At 44.7% G+C, this 13183-nt stretch overlaps 1 protein-coding gene across 2 annotated transcripts in view; it reads right to left on the bottom strand.

Annotated features, from left to right (window-relative positions):
* LOC147635598 (uncharacterized) overlaps nucleotides 1-13183 on the bottom strand; it is an 88693-nt gene that overhangs the window by 59651 nt on the left and 15859 nt on the right. The window lies entirely within an intron of this gene.

Consider the following 13183-nt stretch of genomic DNA (forward strand, 5'->3'; position numbering starts at 1 on the left):
AAAAGCCTCAAGATATGCCTACAACAACTGTGAGTAGTCAAGAAAATAATCCTCATTTGCCCACTTTGCATCAATAGGCAAATAATTTTTGAACTTCACAAGGTATCTCCTGGAAAGCTTTCCTGCAGGTAGCTTTCGCTCCTTGTGAAAGACAATCTGTTCTGGCTGGAGGATCTCCTCAAGCTCATCAATCTCTGGCGGATCTTCTGTGACACGCTCGTCAGGATCTGGCCCCACATATTTCCGAAAAAGACTCACATGAAATGCGTTGTGAATCTTCCAGTGACTGGGTAAAGCAAGCCTGTATGACACTTCATTGATCTTTTGAATCACCTTGAAGGGTCCATAATAGCGAGGAGAAAGCTTAGAATATGATCCTTCTCGTCCTGGCCTCTTCCGAAGCCTAGCCTTCTCAAATTTCAGCAAAGCCCAATCACCTTCTTTGACTTGCATGTCCCTTCTGTCAGCAGCCATTTTATGCTTATCTTGTGACCTTGCAATGGCTGTCCGCACCTGAGCAAAGGCTACATCCAAGTCATGAACATATTCATCAGCTGCAAAAATCTCATCCTTTGTACGAAGGATGGGTGGCAATACCACTCTGCCAATAAATAATCTCAAACGGAGCCTTTCCCATGGAGGCTGTCACCATTTGGCCACCCGAATGGTTCACTCTTACTTTCACACTATGTACATATTGGATTGGTGTCCATGGCTTATGCAATGTGCCTATGCATGTGATTGACACGTGTCATGCTGTATAGTTGGATATGATATTCCGCTGGGACTTGATGTTATCATGCCCGGAATATCTGGAGGACTTGGCTTTCCGCTGGGACTTGTGCCTTTGTGTACAGGCCCGGAAACTCCTGGAGGACTTGGCTTTCCGCTGGGACTTGTGGCTTTGTGTACATGCCCGGAAACGCCTGGAGGATTGGCTTTCCACTGGGTCTGGTATCGCATATACTTGCCTGGAAACGCCTGGTCTTATATGGTTTCATGAACGGAAATTGCTCATGCCAATGCTGCATTGCATCGCATCTTTATGTGCTTGCCTGCAAATGAAATTGCATGCTGTTTTCATGCCTGCATGACCTATGTGTAGTTCCGGGTAAGGGGACGCCCGCCCGTGAACTGTGCGTGTGAAACTGTCTGCTGACATGGTTGTGTGACATGTGAACAGGTGGTAAGTATTACCCAATCTAGGCTCAAATAGCCCTTAGGACTTAGCCAATATTTATAAGTGAGTGCGTTCCCACTTCATTAAAGTTTGGGCGCCCAAAAGTCACTTATAAATTATGACCGCTTCCAAGTTCACACTTACTGAAGTCCCGAGGCGGACAAGACTCAATGTCCAGTACTTGATCCTCGCCTTTTTACTCATAAATGGGCATCTCCCCATGTCCTCTCACCTGATTGGACCCCAATTCACTTACTTATTAAGAGAAAATTCGTGTTTTCTCTTCATGAGGATTTTTGGAGGCTGAAAACTCTGTTTTTCCACCATTTCTCTCCATTTCCAAGCTCTCCAGCAAAACAGCTCTCATTTTTGCTGTAATTTCTGGTCTTTTTGCTGAAAACCCTAATTTCAGCCTTCCTTTCTCAAGTTGAACCATAGGGGAAGCTTTCCCAGGGTTCCCTTCATCCTCTTGAAGACTTTTGTCGCGAAGGATTGCGACAAATCGAAGATATCAACACTTCTAAAGCTTCCAACGCGAAGGCTTCCGCTTGCAACAACTTCTATGAAGACTGGTAAGCTAATTGGACAATGTGTTGTCATTACTTATTCAGTAGAAGGGCAGGACTCCTTGTTTAGCCGCCCTGTGTAGTATTTCTCTTGTCCTATGTGCTCTTGAAGATGTTGCTACCTTGCTTGGTAGAACATAGAGCCAATGGTAGAGAATATGGGCACTGAAGTCGAGCCGGGCATCAAGGCAGCTCCTTGGCGATCTACATCGACATACCATTGTTTTCTAAATGCTGAATTTCACATGCATTGGCATGGAGGATATGGCAATGGATGCCCGTGAAGCTATGTATTGAATTTCTCCAATAGTAATACAAATTACTCAAGGGAGGGGTCGGCCGTTCCGGCTCATTGTGTGTCTCTTGTCAATTCAGCAATTTACTTCTTGTATTTGAGCAAGTGTCCTTCAAATCTTAGTGTATTTAAGTGTATTGATTAGCATTGTGTTCAACCAAGTCACATTGGTATCAGAGCATACGGTTCTCTTTCACTTCTATCGTGAGAGACGATCACCGTGAACACTAGCTATCTCTACACTTAGAACATTATGGACAGCCATACAATGAATGTTGGAGATGCTAATACAAGAGGCAGGGACAATGAAATGCATGCCTCCAATGCTTTACAGGATGAGCAAACTCATGTGGTGCACAATAGGGAACATGAATATGTAGGACAGCCGTCCCGTGGCAAAGAGAAGATGCAAGAAGAAGAGTCCATAGTCTTGAGGGCTGAACTTACTCGTATGCAGGCTCTTCTCCATGCACAACAAGAAGAATTGAATCTCTATCGCCGCGAGGATCCATTGGTACATGATCGTTTGAAGGCCAAGAAATCTGAATCTTATATGGATCATGCAATGGCAATGATTACTCAAGAGTTGCACATGCAACCGAGGGATGCAGCACGTGCATACTTGGCTCGTACCGAGGATGCCTATGCAGAAAAGGCAACCATCCCACATGTCTTGGAATCCCCACTGGTGCCCGAACAAGAACTTATGTCTAAGAGGATAAATCTCCATGCTATGGAAGAGGAACAATCAGTGACTTCACGCCATGCAGGAATACCTCATGTAGCCCGTGAAGGATACAATGTTTATGGCAGTGGTCAAAATGTATGTCAAATGCCATTGCCGGCTGAAAATGTACATGCACAACACATGCAACATGGGCTGCAATTTTTTGTTGGTGCAGGTATTCCGCGTATCTCTCATGCCACTCATGCCTTCGAGTGTGTTCGTGAGGGAGAAGCTATGGCTGAAAATGTATCAATGCATGTTGAGGGGCCAACCATGCCTCATGCTTACAGGGCACATGTATCTATGCCTTATGCATCACCTTCTGGTCCAAAAATGATGCTCACAGGGGCTGTCCCAATGGACAAACATGGGGGAAAACATGTTGAGATGCACACACATGCATCAAAGTCTCGTGACTTCAAAGCCGGAGACAAATCTATGAAGTTTGACACATATCATGGGGAATATGATGCATCAAAGGCACTTGCTTTTATTGCCCTGTTTGATATTGCTTTCAGTGATGAGGATTTCACTCAGAAATCCATGATCCGGCATGTAACCATGTTCATGAAAGGCATTGCTGCCCATTGGTGGCTCACGGAGAAGCTCTCACCGAATCCTGTTAGATCATGGGAAGAGTTCAAGGAGAGGTTCTATGCTCAATTCTTGCCTCCCAATGCATTGAATGAGATAACAATGAAGTGGGATTGGGTAAAGCAAAATGAGGGGGAATCGGTAAATGCATATGTACAAAAGTTTTGGAAAGTGCTCTTGGAGGTGTCTCCATTTATGCATGTCACCGAGGCGGAAAGGAAGAAAAGGTTTCAATCGGGATTGCAACCCGTGTACAAAGCGGGATTACAAATGTATCCTGGTCATACCTTACACCAATTAATCACAGCCGCCACCGCCACCGAGCAATTGGAACTCAAATTGAGTCGATCCAATAAGGCTAAACCCTCATTTCAAGGGAAAGAGAGGACTGTCCAAAACCTGCAAAATGATGGACAGCCACCTAAAAGGGACCAAAACCAAGTCAAATCGGGTCCAAAAGCTGAAAATAAGTTAACTAAAAAGCGTCCTTATAAGCCGGCAAACTTTGGTCTTAGTGCTGAGAAGAAGGAGCAATATATGCGTGAAGGCAAATGCTTTACTTGTGGCAGCACTCAGCACATGGCAAAAGCATCCCCAAATAAGAAGAACAAAGCTGAAAATGCTAATGTCCGAAGCCTAATGTGCATATGGTTCCGGATGTGCAGGGCAACACTTCACATGATAGCAAAGATAGGGTTGTATGTAAAGCTTGGGGACAGCTCAAAGATCAGCCCGCTTTGTTCATGTTTGATGATTGTGCATCTAAAAATTTCATATCCACTCAGATGGCAGCTGCTTTGGGTATTGAAGTGGAGGACATGGGTCCTCAAATTGAAGCGGGGGCTGCCTTTGTTGGTAGAGAAGTGCAGGTCATGCCTATTTTTGGCAAGTTGCGCATACACATTCAAGGCTATGTGGATCATGAGGATTTTCTTGTGGCGCCTTTGAATGGCTGTGATGTATTGCTTGGAAAGCCTTGGCATACACGTATTGATCCGTGCAAGGCTTACAAGACTAACACGATCACCTTCATGCATAAAGGCCGAGAACATGTAATTGATGCTGGTGAAGAGGGTGATACCATTCCCCTTGTATCTCATGTACAAATTAAGAAAGTAATGAAAAAGAGTATTTTTGCGTACTTGATTTTTGTACGAGATCCTATTGAGAAAAATAATGTACATGTAAACACTCTTTGTAATGATAGGCTGAAATTTTTGCAAGAGCACAATGATTGTTTTGCTGAGGAGTTACCAAATGAGTTACCACCTGTACGACCGGAAGATCATCGCATTGATCTTGTGCCGGGTAGCTCACCACCTAATAGGCCAGCCTATCATGTAAGTGCATCCCAAAAAGAGGAGATCATGAAGCAAGTAAATGAGCTTCTTGAGAAGGGTTTGGTTCAGCCAAGCTCTTCCCTATATTGTTCACCCGTCCTCTTAGTTCAAAAGAAGGATCCTTTCGTATGTGTGTGGATTATAGAGCTTTGAATAAGCTTACCATCAAGAATCGGTTTCCGATTCCACGCATAGACGACATCCTTGACAAGTTGGATGGATCGGCATGCTTTAGCCGAATTGATCTCAAGAGTGGATATCATCAAGTACGTGTAGTGCCTGAGGATGTACACAAAACTGCTTTCAAGACAGCATTTGGGCTTTATGAGTATCTTGTTATGCCTTTTGATCTTACAAATGCCCTGGCTACTTTCAATAGAATGATGGATCGCATATTCCGTGGGTACAGAAAATTTACAGATGTCTTCTTTGATGACATCCTAGTCTTCTCGAAGACCGAAGAAGAGCATAACGCTCATTTGGCTATTGTTTTTGAAGAGCTCCATAAGCATAAACTCTTCATAAATGCAAAGAAGAGTGAGTTCTTCTTGTCAGAGATGCATTATCTTCGGCATATTGTGTCCAAAGATAGAGTGCGGATGGATCCTGCAAAGATTGATGCAATTCGGAATTGGCCCGAATTGAGTTCGGTGCATGAGATCCGTAGTTTTCTTGGATTATGCTCTTACTACCGCAGGTTCATTCGGCACTTTGCATGGATTGCTTCTCCTTTGCATGATTTGACAAAGAAGAAGGCCGTGTTCAAATGGACTAATGTTGAGAGAGATGCATTCCTTAAATTGAAAGATGCAACTACTCATGGTCCAGTGTTGATCGTTCCGGATTTGCAAAAGCCTTTTTGTGTGGAATGTGATGCATCTGGAAATTGCATAGGAGCTGTCCTTAATCAAGAGGGACATGCCGTGGCTTATGAGAGTCGTAGGTTGCATGATGCGGAGCTATCTCTTGGCATATATGAGTAGCTCTTGGCTGTAATTCATGCACTTACTATATGGAAACATTACCTTCTTGGGACTGATTTCACTGTGAAGACAGATCACCAGAGTTTGAGGTATTTTCTTACTCAAACTAAGTTATCAGAGAAGCATATGAGGATGACCAATTTCCTCTCTATGTTTCATTTTCAGATCTTGCACACCTCGGAGAAGAATGTAGTGGCCGATGCATTGTCATGAAAGCCGTATGTAGCAGCTATCTCGGTTGCCTCTCATGGGGACTTGTCTACCATGCGTGATTTGTATCATACGGATGCTGATTTTGCCACTATTTGGGCTGATTTGATGGCTGGTCATGCACATGCCTCATATGTGATCAAAGAGGGTTATCTCATGAAAGATAATTGCCTATGTGTGGTGTCTGACATGAGACAAAAGGTTTTGGATGAGTGTCATGCTTCTCCATATGCTGGTCATAGAGGCATAATGCCTACTACGCACATGATTGAGCGGTATTTCTTTTGGCCAGGTATGCGGAAGGACATAGAGGCACATGTACGTGCATGTATCACCTGTCAAAAGGTCAAATTTGATAGGCAAAAGGCACCAGGTTTGCTTCAGCCATTGCCTATTCCCACGCAGCCATGGGAAAGTATTACAATGGATTTCATTATGGACTTGCCACGTACCCAACAGGGTAATGATGCAATTTGGACAATTGTGGACAGGTTTAGCAAGCAAGCTCATTTCTTGCCGGTCAAAAAGACCATCAAAGCTGAGCATATGGTTAAAATATATCTTGCACAAGTGTTCAAACATCATGGAATGCCGAAGTCCATTGTGGGGGATAGAGATCCCAGGACTACAAGTCTCTTTTGGCGGGCCTTATTTGATAATATGGGCACCAAATTGGACTTCTCATCAGCTTATCACCCTCAAACGGATGGGCAAAGTGAGGCTGCAAATTCAGCCGTGTTGGATCTCTTGAAATGTTATGTGGCGGATCAGAAGTCTTCTTGGGAGAAGTACTTACCGCTTGTGGAATTTGCATACAACAACACAGTGCATGCATCTACGGGAAAGGCCCCGTTTGAGATTGTTTATGGTAAGGTGATTTTGCCACCTATCCTTCGCACAAAGGATGAGATATTTGCAGCTGATGAGTATGTAAGAGACTTGGATATTGCTTTTGCTCAGGTGCGGACAGCCATTGCAAGGTCACAAGACAAGCATAAAAAGGCTGCCGACAAGCATAGAGGGCAATTGGATGTTAAAGAGAATGATTGGGTATTGCTGAAATTTGAGAAAGCAAGACTTGCAAAGAGGCCTAGCAAAGAGGGTGTATATCCTAAGCTTGCAACCAGGTACTATGGGCCTTTTCGAGTGATCAAGAAGATCAATGAAGTGGCTTTCAGATTGGCATTACCTAGTCATTGGCACATACACAATGCTTTTCATATGAGTCTCCTTCGCAAGTATGTAGGGCCGGAGCCCAGTGAAATGGTCATTGAGGATCCACCAGAAGTGGATGAGCTTGAGGAGATCTTGCAGCCAGAGCAGATTGTGTATCACAAGGAACGCAAGCTTGCTGCAGGCAAAGTTGTGAGGCGTTACCTTGTGAAGTTTAAGAACTATCTTCCCATTGATGCTAAATGGGTAGATGAACAGTTCTTCAAAGATTGCCCGCATGTGCTTCAGACATATTTGGATGCATTTCAGTTGCGGACAACTGTTTAGAAGCGGGGGGGAATGTCACCATTTGGCCACCCGCATGGTTCACTCTTGCTTTCACACTATGTACATATTGGATTGGTGTCCATGGCTTATGCAATGTGCCTATGCATGTGATTGACACGTGTCATGCTGTATAGTTGGATATGATATTCCGCTGGGACTTGATGTTATCATGCCCGGAATATCTGGAGGACTTGGCTTTCCGCTGGGACTTGTGCCTTTGTGTACATGCCCGGAAACGCCTGGAGGACTTGGCTTTCCGCTGGGACTTGTGCCTTTGTGTACATGCCCGGAAACGCCTAGAGGATTGGCTTTCAACTGGGTCTGGTATCGCATATACTTGCCTGGAAACGCCTGGTCTTCTATGGTTTCATGAACGGAAATTGCTCATGCCAATGCTGCATTGCATAGCATCTTTATATGCTTGCCTGCAAATGAAATTGCATGCTGTTTTCATGCCTGCATGACCTATGTGTAGTTCCGGGTAAGGGGACGCCCGCCCGTGAACCGTGCGTGTGAACAGGTGGTAAGTATTACCCAATCTAGGCTCAAATAGCCCTTAGGACTTGGCCAATATTTATAAGTGAGTGCGTTCCCACTTCATTAAAGTTTGGGCGCCCAAAAGTCACTTATAAATTATGACCGCTTCCAAGTTCACACTCACTGAAGTCCCGAGGCGGACAAGACTCAATGTCCAGGACCTGATCCTCCCCTTTTTACTCATAAATGGGCATCTAGATCCCCATGTCCTCTCACTTGATTGGACCCCAATTCACTTACTTATTAAGAGAAAATTCGTGTTTTCTCTTCATGAGGATTTTTGGAGGCTGAAAACTCTGTTTTTCCACCATCTCTCTCCATTTCCAAGCTCTCCATAGCCATACCCAACTTGCTAGGGTGTTTTCCAAGCTTCCAAGAGTGTTTTCAAGTGCTAATCACTCTCCTACTCACTCCCAATGACTGAAATTCAGCAAAACAGCTCTCATTTTTGCTGTAATTTCTGGTCTTTTTGCTGAAAACCCTAATTTCAGCCTTCCTTTCTCAAGTTGAACCATAGGGGAAGCTTTCCCAGGGTTCCCTTCATCCCCTTGAAGACTTTTGTCGCGAAGGATTGCGGCAAATCGAAGATATCAACACTTCTAAAGCTTCCAACGCGAAGGCTTCCGCTTGCAACAACTTCTATGAAGACTGGTAAGCTAATTGGACAATGTGTTGTCATTACTTATTCAGTAGAAGGGCAGGACTCCTTGTTTAGCCGCCCTGTGTAGTATTTCTCTTGTCCTATGTGCTCTTGAAGATGTTGCTGTTGGAGGAGAATGACTCAAACACAAGAGCTTTAGCCAAGGAAGTGCAGAGGAGATAGAGAAGAGTGAGAGTGAGAGAGAGAGAGAACTCACACAATGCTCAAGAATATCTTGAATGTCTTATTGAGGCTCAAGGGAGACCTCGTATTTATAGTGATACAAGGGTATGGGCGGGCGCCCAACTTATGGGGCGCCCGGCGGACCAAATACAAAGAATGCCTTTACAAGGCCCATATGGGGGCCAAATGTACAAGTAAATATATGGCCGCGAAGCTCTCGAAAAGAGCTACGCGATGATCAAGGTCCGGAGGCGAAACTGGGACTTTATACCCAACAACCTCCCACTTAAAGGGCCAGTGAAGCTCCTCTAAGCTATGTAACTCCCACCCGCTGTAGACACATATCAAGCTGTGCTTTTGGCAAACTTTTGGTGAGAGCATCTGCAGGGTTCTCATGAGTGCCAATCTTGACCAAACTGACCAAACCATCATCTAGCACCTGTCTGATGAAGTGGTACCGTACATCAATGTGTTTGGTACGAGCATGAAACATGGCATTCTTAGCCAGGTATATGGCACTCTGGCTATCACAACCAAGGACCGGAGCCCTCTCTGGCAATCCAAACTCTGTGACAAGGCGTGCTAACCAAATGGCCTCCTTAGAAGCCTCTGTGACGGAGATGTACTCGGCCTCAGTAGTAGAAAGTGCTACTATCCTCTGGAGTCTAGAGCACCAAGAAACAGCACCACCTGCAAGAGTATAGATGTACCCACTAGTAGACTTGCGGGTATCAGAATCACCTGCCATGTCTGAATCACAATAACCCTGCACCTCAAGTGGACCTTTACCATACATAAGGCATTTCTTCTGTGTCCCCTTCAAGTACCTCAAAATAGACTTTATAGCATCCCAATGTGCTTTGCCACGGTTGGACATAAAACGACTGACTACTCCCACTGAATGAGCAATGTCTGGCCGTGTAGCAACCATAGCATACATAAGAGATCCACAAGCAGAAGCATAAGGGATCCCACGCATAGTACTGGCTGCATCATCATCTTTTGGGCAATCATCCTTGGATAGTTTAACATAGGGCTGCAATGGAGCACCCAAAGGCTTAGAATAAGCCATGTTAAATCTATCAAGGACTTTCTGGATATACTTCTCCTGTGAGAGGAAAAGCAACTTCTGTGCTCTGTCCCGTCTAATCCGAAGACCCAAAATATGTTCAGCTGAACCCAAGTCCTTCATAGCAAAAGCTGACTTCAGCTGGTCCTTAAGAGCTTCCAAAATGCTCTTATTCTTCCCTGCAAGAAGCATGTCATCAACATACAGCACAAGTATCACTGGGCTGCCATCTGCATCAGTTTTAGTATACAAGCAATGATCTGCATGGCTACGATTAAACTTTTGGTTAAGCATGAAAGCATCAAACTTTTTGTACCACTGCCTCGGGGCTTGTTTCAGCCCATAGAGACTACGCTTCAGCTTACAAACCAGATGTTCTTTGCCAGGAATGACAAAGCCTTCAGGCTGCTTCATATACAGCTCTTCATCTAAATCACCATGTAAGAAAGCTGTCTTTACATCCATCTGATACAGTTCTAAATCCAAAACAGCAGTGAGAGCAAACAAAACACGAAGGGTGGTCATTTTGACCACAGGAGAGAAGACCTCCTGAAAATCAATCCCTTCCTTCTGAGCATAGCCCTTAGCAACAAGGCGGGCTTTATACTTAGGCTGGCCGTCAACTGTCTTGACTTTGTACACCCACTTGTTAGGAATAGACTTCCTTCCTTTGGGCAACTCAACCAAGTCCCAAGTGTCATTTGCATGTAGAGACTTAATCTCCTCCTGCATAGCATGCTCCCACTTGTTTCGGAGTTCACAAGACTTAGCCTCTTTGAAAGTAAGAGGCTCACCCTCATCTGTAAGCAAAACATGTTGCAAAGAGGGATCAAAACGCTGAGGTTCCCTCTGAAAGCGAGTAGACCTCCGTACCCAATGATCATTGGCTGGTTGGGGGTCAATATCGGGAGGAATCATAATTTCAGCATCAAAAGGCTGCGGGTTTTCACGAACAGCCTGATTTTCAGCATATAGGGGTTGCTGCCCTACACCTCCAGGAGCATGAAGCGGCTGTCCAACCTCTTCTGGCTCAAATATCACGGACTCATTATCTTCAGCCCTTTGTGAAGCATCCTGGGGCTCATTTTCAGCATCAATGGGTGGCTGCCCTTGCTGAAATTTGACCTTTTTCTGATCACCATGAGAGGCACAAACATTACGGAGCAGCTTTGCCTCATAAAATACAACATCCCGGCTGCGAACCACTTTGTTGGTTGATGGCAACCACACACGGTAGCCCATCTCACCTTCATCACCGTAGCCAACGAAGGTGCCCTTCTCGGACTTAGCATCAAGCTTGTTCCGGTCTTCCTTGCGGATATGCACATATGCATCACAACCAAAGATGCGTAAGTGGGCATATGAGGACGGTTTGCCAGACCAAACCTCCTCAGGGATTCCACCTTTCAAAGCTGTGTGTGGAGATCGATTGCAAACATGAACTGCAGTTTTCAAGGCTTCTCCCCAAAAATCCTGAGAGAGATTAGCTGTGGACAGCATGCATCGAATTCTTTCACACAGTGTACGATTATACCTTTCAGCCACACCATTTGAAGAGGGGCTATAGGGGGGTGTAAGTTCCCTCTTAATGCCATTATCATCACAAAATTTCTGAAATTTAGTACTAACAAACTCACCCCCATTGTCAGTGCGTAAGCATTTAATCTTCACTCCTGTTTGAGTATGAACAAATGCATAAAACTTTTGAAATGCAGCAAAAGCATCATCCTTAGATTTCAACAAAGTGATCCATACTTTTCGTGAGTGATCATCCACAAAAGACACAAAGTACTTTGAACCACCTTTAGATTTAATGGGCATGCTGCACACATCAGAGTGGACCAAGTCCAACTTTTCAGCCTTGCAAGAGGCACGAGAGGAGTAAGAACTCCTATTCTGTTTCCCATACAAGCAATCATTACAAAAATCAAGCTTGCTTCCTTTTGCATCAAATTTGTTCAAAGAGGACAAAATGGAGAGACCCTTTTGGCTCATGTGGCCAAGTCTCTTATGCCAAAGCTCCATGTGGGAGCGTACCTCTGCAAAAGCAATAAACTTACCAGACAAAGCCTGACCATGAAGGCTATATAATGTTCCTTTCTTGCATCCTTTTGAAATCAGCCTTGTGCCTTTGGTCAATTTCCATGTGCCATTTCCAAATATGGCCGTGTATCCCAAGGCATCAAGCTGGCCCACAGACAGGAGACTGGTTTTCAAACCAGGCACATACCTCACATTTGGCAGCACAAACTCACTACCATCCTGCAAAGTCAAATTCACGGTGCCCATACCTTCAATATTGCAAGCATGATCATTCCCCAAGAACACCTTTCCTCGGGAGCCTGCAGTGAAAGTTGCAAAACACTCCTTGATAGGAGTTACATGAAAAGAGGCACCCGTGTCAATAATCCAAGTCTATGAAAGCACATCAGATTCATACATCAAGGCATGAATAACATCTGGTTCTGTGACATGCAAGTTATGAACATCAAGTGCATTAGCAGAAAAAACACATAGCACATCATCTGAGTCAGACAGTTCCTCTATGACAACACCAGAGGCCACATTGGCCTTGCTCTTGTCCTTTTCGAACTCTTCTGCTTTGCTGGAATTACTCTCTTTTTCCTTCTTTTTGTCATTTGAATGACTGGATTTCTTCTTCCGGTCTAGCTCCATCTTGTAAAACTTGCAATCTGGCTTCTTGTGGCCTTTACGACCACACTGGTAGCATGTAACATCAGATTGCTGGCCCTTGCTCTTGCTTCTACCCTTTGAATTGGTAGTAGTATTTCCCCGCTTGGTCGTCCTCCCTCGTGAGACATTTGCAGAACCGCTAGTCTCTGAGGTCTTCCTCCGGATATCTTCATTGAGAATAGCACCCCTGACTCCATCAAAAGTTAGGTTGGGATTTGTCCCAAGTGACACCACAAGTGTTTCCCAAGAGTCAGGCAAAGTAGTGAGCAAAAAGATAGCTTTCAACTTATCATCAAAAGCAGGCAATCCAGAATCCTGCATCTGATTAAGCACCCCTGTGAAAGTAGTAATATGCTCTACTGCATTCTTAGAATCATCAAGTTGCATATTCATGAGTTTCCTGATGAGATGTACCTGGTTCACTGGCGTGGTGATCTCATAGGTGCTTCTCAGCTTCTCCCAAACGGCATAGGCTGTTGTCAGCCCTTTGAGGTCTACAAGGACCTCATCAGCAACAGCCATCTGGAGATAGGCAACGGCCTTTCTGTTCAGGATTCCCCATTCATCATCTGTCATAGCAGCGGGTTTGAACTGCTCAAGTGCAGTATCACATTCCCGCAGATAGAGGATATTCTGAATCCTCACCTTCCAAAGATCAAACCCAG

This window comes from Cibotium barometz, chromosome 9 (assembly GCF_041138505.1).
Source record: "Cibotium barometz isolate CiBa-2024 chromosome 9, ASM4113850v1, whole genome shotgun sequence".
NCBI classification, from domain to species: domain Eukaryota; kingdom Viridiplantae; phylum Streptophyta; class Polypodiopsida; order Cyatheales; family Cibotiaceae; genus Cibotium; species Cibotium barometz.